Genomic DNA, 8,265 nt, shown 5'->3' with positions numbered 1-8,265 from the left:
GGTTTAATACCAGAATTAGCCCTTAATGATAAAAGAAAATGAAATATGGAAATATGGCTCTTGAAATGAAATGAAAGGAAATAAAATGATAAGATATGAATTGATATTTATGACATGTATGAAATGAGTTTTTCTTGAAAATGCTTGAAAATGTTTTATGGTCTAAAACTATGTTTTGCAAAGATGAAACGTTTTTGATGAAAATGTGATAAATGTTTTGGGTCTCAAATCCATGTAGCTCACGAGACATTATTGTCGTACGTACCTCTTTTTAATGCCATGTATCTCAGGTTACACTTAAGGAGAGAGAATGATAGATGGAAGTTAGAAGTCAAGTGATAGAGAATGGAGTGGAACTTGTTAAGTTCCTTATTAATTGTATTGATGTAATTCTTATTTGCTTGCTATGGTTGTAACGATGCTTAATGGTAACACCCACTATTTTAAATTTGTAAATGTTTTTATGGGACCGGTTTTTTCTGGTTAATGTGGTTATAATACTCGAATGTTTTTAAAACTATAGCATATTAAAGTTTGAAAAAGTTTTGAAAAAATTGGGGTGTTACATTCATGCATGATGTTATTGCTCCAAAATGCTAATACAAGCCCTTCATGAAAGATTAAGCCCAAAAACCCTCATATGGATGAATAAAGCCGGGACACCTAGACTCTAAGGACCTCACAAGGTCTAGATCTGAGGTCTAGACTCTTTGATAATTCGTGCTACTAAAAAACCCAAACAAAAGATGGCAAGAAGCCCTAAAACTCCATAGATGTGAGATCTATCCAAAATAAGGAGAAAGGTGAAGACTTCATACCTTCCTCAGGAGCTTCTGGACAAGAAATCACTGGATCCAACAGCCTCACCTCCAGCTCCTTGCTTGATAACCTCATCGTCTTCCTCAAATGATGCACAAGAACCACGATATGAGCTTCTCTCTCTCTCTCTCTCACACACACACACACACTCTCTCTAGCTCAAATAGCAATTAGGGTTTGCTTCCAGGGGTGTAGAGTAACTGATGAGACGAAATGGAGGCTATAAGTGTCCTTAAATAGGCCACAGGCCCGAGAATTTAGGGTTTCCCTCAACAATGTTGACTCGGCGAGTCGGCTCACAGAATCGTCGAGTCAGGTCAATAATCCACATCACCAGCCGCGACTCTACTCGACGAGTTGAGGCACCAACTCATCGAGTCACCCATGCAAACTCATATAGAAATGTTATACCTCGGAACGAGGATGTTACACCATGCGCCCTTCCTCACTCTCCCTGACTCTCACGTCACTTGTCAACCCTTTATTAGATGAGTTTTTTTCCATCCATTTCGTTTTTTGGCCATAAGTTTTTTTTCTTTGAAAAAAAAAATCTAAAAATTCAAAGTTTATAAATTTTAGTTCTCTAAAATGAACATAATCATGAAATTTTGAAGAATTTTTCTTTGTGTTTTAATATTTTATAAAAAAACCTTGAAAAAAGATCTCCAAAAATCATGAAAATTTAAAAGATACTTCTACTAAGACCCTGTTTGTTTACCTCTTAATTGAAAAATTAAAACGTAACCTCTTAAAAATTAAGACATGGCTTGTTTGGATACTTCAAAGCGCATCTGAAAAAAAAAAGACGGAAGTACCCTAGTCTTCTTGATATCACGCCTTCGTTGTTTTCTTCTCATCGACACACACACATAACACGTTCATCCCCAATTAACTGAACCTCTGTTCCCTCCCCTCCATCGCAGTTGTCAGCGTCCTCTCCGCCTCCGGCTTCGACGGTTGCGCCACATCGACTCTAACTCCACCGCCGACGACCGTCATCGGAAGCAAAGCCATCCGGTTCCCTCGTTAAAACGCCGCTCTTGGTAAGATTTTTTTCCCTAAAACTCGATTATTTTCGCTGGAATGGTTGTGATGTTGGTAGAAATCAGATTCTTTGCTTGAAATCATATTTTTTGCCCTAATGTTCTTGCTATGGCTGTTCTTTTTTCCAGTCACATATCATCGTTCTCATCCTTTCTGATTTTGGATTTCTTATTTATGGGTCTTTATTTTCTATTGCTTTTTTGTTCAATAGCCCAGATGCCCCGATGAAGGATTAGATTCAGATTAGGTAATTGTGTTGTTTAAGATTTTGTTATTGCTCTTGTGATTTGCAGGTTTCGTGTGTGGATTGGTGGTGGGATGAAGTAAGAACGAATGATCTACATTGATAGAAAATTAGCTAATTATGGTCTCAAGCATGGTTTTCTTGTTTCTGAATTAATTAATGTTGTACTTTAATAGAAAATTAGTTTTTGTACTTTGATAGAAAATTAGTTGAAGCATGAACGAAGTGTTGTGAGTCAAATCTGGTGCTTATGTGAATCCGATACATTTTTATGTCAATATGAAGGTTGTTGTATGATTTTGTGACTTTTGTGAAGTAAATGTTTGTTTGATTTTGTTATTTTTGGGAAGTAAATGTATTTTTCATTTTTGTGAAGTAATGTATGTTTGATTCTTTAATAGTTGAGAAAAATTTGAAAGTATAAGACTATAAATGGTTATAGTTTTCAATTTACCATGTCTTGATAAGGAAAATATTGAAAGTTTAATGTTCTAATTGAAAGTAGAATGCTAGTAATTGAAATAAATGAGACATAAAGGTAAAATTGTCATTTTTATTATTCAGCATAATAATTTAGAGGTTCAACCAAACAATATGTTAGAAATTTAGATTTTAAAAATTCAGATTCTCTTATAAATTTAAATCTCTTAAAAATTCAGATCTTAAAAGTTTAGATCCTACAAAACAACTCATAATTATATTAGTGACTTTATAAAAAGAATTTTAAAAAAATAAGTTTTTAAAATGTTTATTTTTAATTTTAAAAAATATTAGTTTTTCTATAAAAATGTTGAACATAATATGATCCAAAATGTGATAATTCAAAATATTTATGATTCAAAAAAAAAAACTTTTGATTCAACTTGTTTATGATACTTAATTAGTTATGATGTAAAAATATTTAATTTTAAATATTTTATAATACTTAATTATATCTTTTATGATTCAAAATATATAATGATCCATAATTTTTTTTGTAACAAAAAATTCATTTTTTTTTTGAACCGGCAAATCTAATCTACTCCTAAGCTAACAACACATATTTCACCTATGTCCACGACGGACTTGAACCCTCGACCTCAAAGAGGGAGGATACCACCTGATACCGCTGGGCTACAAGTCCATTGGTAACAAAAAATTCATTTAACTCGATCCAAAATCATATATTTAAATTAGCTACAACATGAAAAATCGAGCCGACAATTTAATTTGATGAAAGTCGCCGGAAAATGAAATACATGCTTAATGGAGTTAATAAAATCTTTAATATAGTATGATTATTATAAGTTTTTTTTTTTTTTTTTTTTTTAATTTAATTTAATTTTGACAACTTAAAAGCACATAAAAAGTTTACCAGTTGTGGAAGGATTTCATAATGATCGTAATTAGCAATCATAATCTTTAATCAACACGTATCTTTAACTTTTGAAATTTTTTATTGAAGAACAAATGGAGCTATTCTCTTTTTACTTTTTCTTTTTCCACAAGACCAAACTTTTGATTAGGTATACTAAAATAAATGACAAGACAAAAGCACACAAACATTTTTTTTATATTTTATAAAAGTTACCCTTCTAATATGTTGGATCGGATGGTATTCAAAAATTGGTTGCGAGGATAATTTTTAGCTTTACGATTAAAAAAATAAACGGATAAGATTTAATTTTATTTATGGTCAAAATCTCATAAGATAATATGACATTTTGATAATTATTTACAAGATTTTGGCAATTTTCAGCGAAGGTTAAATGTTTGGACGGTTAAAATGGAAAAAAAAAAATTAGAAAAAAAAAATCAGAATTTCCCATGTCCATGCCCTCTCTTACTCTCCCTGATTCTCATGTTACTTGTCACCCCTTATTAGATGAGATTTTTTTCCATCCACTTCGTTTTTTGACAATAAATTTTTTTTTTAAAAAAGAAAAATCTAAAAATTCAAAGTTTTTAAAATTTAATTCCTTACAAAATAAGCATAATCATGATTTTTTTTAATATTTAAAAAAAAAACCCAGAAACAACCGAAAATCATGAAAATTTAATGGATACTTCTAGTAATTATACTAGTGACTTTGTAAAAAGAATTCTTCAAAAATAAGTTTTTGAAGTGTTTATTTTTAATTTTGAAAAATATTAGTTTCTCTAAAAAAATGTTGAATGTATGATCTAAAATGTAATGATTAAAAATATTTATGATTTAAAAAAAAAACTTTTGATTCAACTTGTCTATCATCCTTAATTAGTTATGATCTAAAAATATTTTGATGCAAATATTTTATAATACTTAATTATATATTTTATGATTCAAAATATAATGATCATAGTTAAATTTTTATCATAGTGTCTAAGGCTGCAACTATATTAGGCAAGTATTTGATCCGGTTGTGCATGGTCCTTTTAGGTTGCCTTCACCATAGCAACTTGATAGGATGATTTATTAAGAGAGAGTAAATATTATTAATATATTATGAGAATAATATAATGAATAATATATTTGTTATTTGATTAATATAAGTCATAGAATTAATTAGAATTAATTTGGTGACTTAAAGAGATTAATTAAATAAAGGGGTATAAACTGTCAATTGTTTGATAGTTAAGCTTTAGACTGTAAATCCATTTGGATATGGTATGGACGAATTCTAAGAGCTTTTGGATAGCTAAAATCGTCCATATGCTTATCTATGGAATGGATTTGGATAGCCTTGAGAGAAGATTATCCAATTAGGGTTTAGGTTGTAACCCTTAAGGAGTCTACAAGTATAAATAGACCCCATGGCATAAGGAATTCGACATATCTCCAAAAGTAAGAGAACTCTGGTCGAAATTCCTCCCCTCTCCTCTCTCCCAAATCATCCTCCTTGCTTTGGTGTTTGTAAGCCATTAGAGGAGTGACATTTGTGACTCTAGAAGCTCCAAGACCTCAAGATCAACAAGGAACTCAAAGGTATGATTCTAGATCTGTTTCAATGTTGTTATTTAACCTAATTAGTAATTAGAAGTCTTGGATTCAAAGCATGTTTATTAGAAAGCCTAGATCCGAGCATTAGGGTTTTGCATGCGCACATAGGAAAGTTCTTATGGCTAAAACCCATCAGTGGTATCATAGCCTAGCTTGGTTTTCTTTAAATTGTTGCTTGATTAACTGAAACAAACCTGCAAAATTCGATTTTTAGGTTTCTGAGTCACTGACTCGGCGAGTCCCAAGGTGGACTCGGCGAGTAGGCCTGACTCGGCGAGTCCCCTTGTGCACTCGGCGAGTCCAGGCGCCAGGAATGACCAGATTCGGGATTTCTTTGTGTTTATCTTATGGAAACTTACCTTAATCATAATAGATCAATCTAAATCCGATTTTATGATATATATGACTATTATCTTGATCTAGCAAAAGATATTTATCAACTAATTAAATATTTAATTTCCTTATATGATAATTAATTAATCATTTTAATTATTTTGGTGATTATCTTTCAAAGAAATCTTGAATAAATCAAATATAGATAATTAGGATATTAATTGTTAATTGGAATTATTTGTTATTTGATCTTCCATGTTTTAAATGTTTAAAACTTACCCTCAAGTTTTGAAATTTATATTTGTAATGAAAAAGTTTTAATTTAGACAACTTAAATTTCAAACCCTAGATTTAAAAAGTTTTAAAATACAACCCTATACTAATATGATATTACTAGAATAATATATATAACTAAATGCTAGTCTTACCGTTAGTAGGCCTCATTCACGAAGTCGATCTATAAGGTGGGTATAAGGTTGCGGCCTATAAAATGGCGCTGAATGAGTGTACACTTACACCCACCGCTTGCTTGATCGGTGGAGGGTCGTTAGCCGAACAGGTAGGATAGGGCAACCTCATCCTCTCATTAAAAGTATAATAAGAAATACAAAGTAACTACACATATTTTAAAATTTCCCAATCCTAGTTACTTTAGGAAAAGTGAATTGATGCAATCCCATGAAATTACACTTTGCACCTTGCTAAGATGTTAGTGGAGCGTGTGTGGTTTACCGGCACACTAATTGGTTCTAAGCGAAGGTGGCAAAGGGTGGTTCATTGTTTATCATAGTTCGATGGAGCGTGTGTGGTTTACCGGCACATCGAATAGGTGATTGTTACAATGAAGGCACATGTGAATTTGCATGGTAATTCACACCCACTTTGTGATCCTCGGCATCCCAGTCACAAACGAGAGGGGCATATCGAGATTTAAACATGCCATTGAATAGTTTCAATGAATCTCATCCGAACCTAGGAATTCTCAAAAACACTTAGGACTAATAGTTTAAGTTTTTGTGATGGGGAATTAGTGAATCGTCATTCACTTACCTTCAATTTATTTGCATGTTAGATTACGGCATCCCTTTTCTAGTATGTAAATGTTATTGTTGGATCCTAGCCCTAATTTTCTTATTGGGTGATAATTAGGGATTCTTATTCTAATCTATCTTTGTCCTTTTTCTAATTGAAGATGTCGAACGCAAACAACGCTGCTGCTAGTTCTTTCACGTTGATGAGCCTTTGCCAAAAGGTCACCTTCGATGGAACGAACTTTAGCGAATGGATAAGATACATTCGCACCATTGCTCGCTATGAGGACAAGGAGTATGTCCTTGATGAGAAGCTCGAGAAAATCAACACCGAAATCGCTACTCCCGCCGAAATCACCGCCTTTGAAACTCATGAGCGAGATGCAACGAAGGTACATTGCATCATGATCGCCACCATGAACTCCGAATTCCAAAAGTCCTACGAGGACATGTACCCGTACGAGATGCACCAAGACTTATTGGAGAGGTACCACCAAAACGCGAGACAAGAGAGGTATGAGATTTTCACTAACATGATTTCCGCAAAGATAGGTCATGGAGAATCTCTTACCGTGCACTTGCAAAAGATGCAAAGGTATGTCGACCGCCTTCGTAAGTTAAATGTTGACTTTGGTGAGGACTTGGCGATCGACATGGTGCTTCACTCTTTGCCTCCGATGTACAATCAATTTAGGATGACCTACCACATGAACAAAGAAGAGGTCACCCTAAGCAAGCTCCAAGGTCTCTTGAGGGTTGCTGAGAGCAACTTCAAAGACAAGTCTGTTGCACCTACTCCCAATCCGCCCGCTGCTCCTGTCTTGGCTATTGGACAAGGGAAGGGAAAGAAGAGGAAAGCTTCATCGAAGAAATATCGCGAGGTGAAAGCCTGAGATGGTGCCTCTTCTAGTGGGACCAAAGTTGATCCCGCTAAGCCCTGCTCTAACCCGAAGGAGGCAGAGTGCCACCACTGCCACAAGATAGGACATTGGAAGAGAAGCTGCCCGGATTACCTGCAAGCAATCAAAGAAGGAAAGATCAAGCCATCTTTCGCAGGTATATACACAATCAAATCTAACGATTCTAATCATGCTATTTCTTGGGTTCTTGATACCGGTTGTGGTTATCACATTTGTTCTAATGTGCAGGGACTAAGAAGAAGTAGGGATGTGGAGCAAGGAAGAATAAATCTAATCATGGGGAACAGAAGATCGTCGCCTGTGACCAAGATTGGAGTGTATTCTTTAGTGCTTAGGAATAGTTTGGTTTTAGATTTGAACAATTGTTGCTATTCGCCAGAAATGGCTAGAAACATCATTTCATTTCATGGTTTATATAGACAAGGATTTAGATTTTCTTTTAATAATGAGAATGGTTCTATTTTAGCTTATCTAAATGGTGTCTTTTACTTTGAAGCTATACCATGTAATGGAATATATGAAACCGTTATGATTGTTGATAACTCAGGAAATGATGTTTTGAATATTGATTCTTCCACTAGTATGGATAAAGCATCCTTGTGGCATTGTCGTCTTGGACATGTCAACAAGAAACGCATAGCCCAACTCCAAAAGGATGGAGTGTTGGAGTCATTCGACCTTAGGGAAGATGACACATGCGAGTCTTGTTTACTTGGAAAGATGACTAAGTCACCCTTCACGAGTACATGTGAAAGGGGCGAGGGTCTATTGGACCTAATACATACCGATGTATGTGGACCGTTTAGATCAACCACGAAGGATGGGAACCGCTTCTATGTGACCTTTACCGATGACTATAGTAGATATGGGTATATCTACTTAATCAAGCAAAAGTCAGACACCTTTGAAAAGTTC

This window comes from Lactuca serriola, chromosome 7 (genome assembly GCF_051521515.1).
Source record: "Lactuca serriola cultivar US96UC23 chromosome 7, Lser_US96UC23_V15, whole genome shotgun sequence".
NCBI classification, from domain to species: Eukaryota; Viridiplantae; Streptophyta; class Magnoliopsida; order Asterales; family Asteraceae; genus Lactuca; species Lactuca serriola.
The sequence above is the reverse complement of the archived record's forward strand: the minus strand, read 5'-3'. Positions refer to the sequence as shown.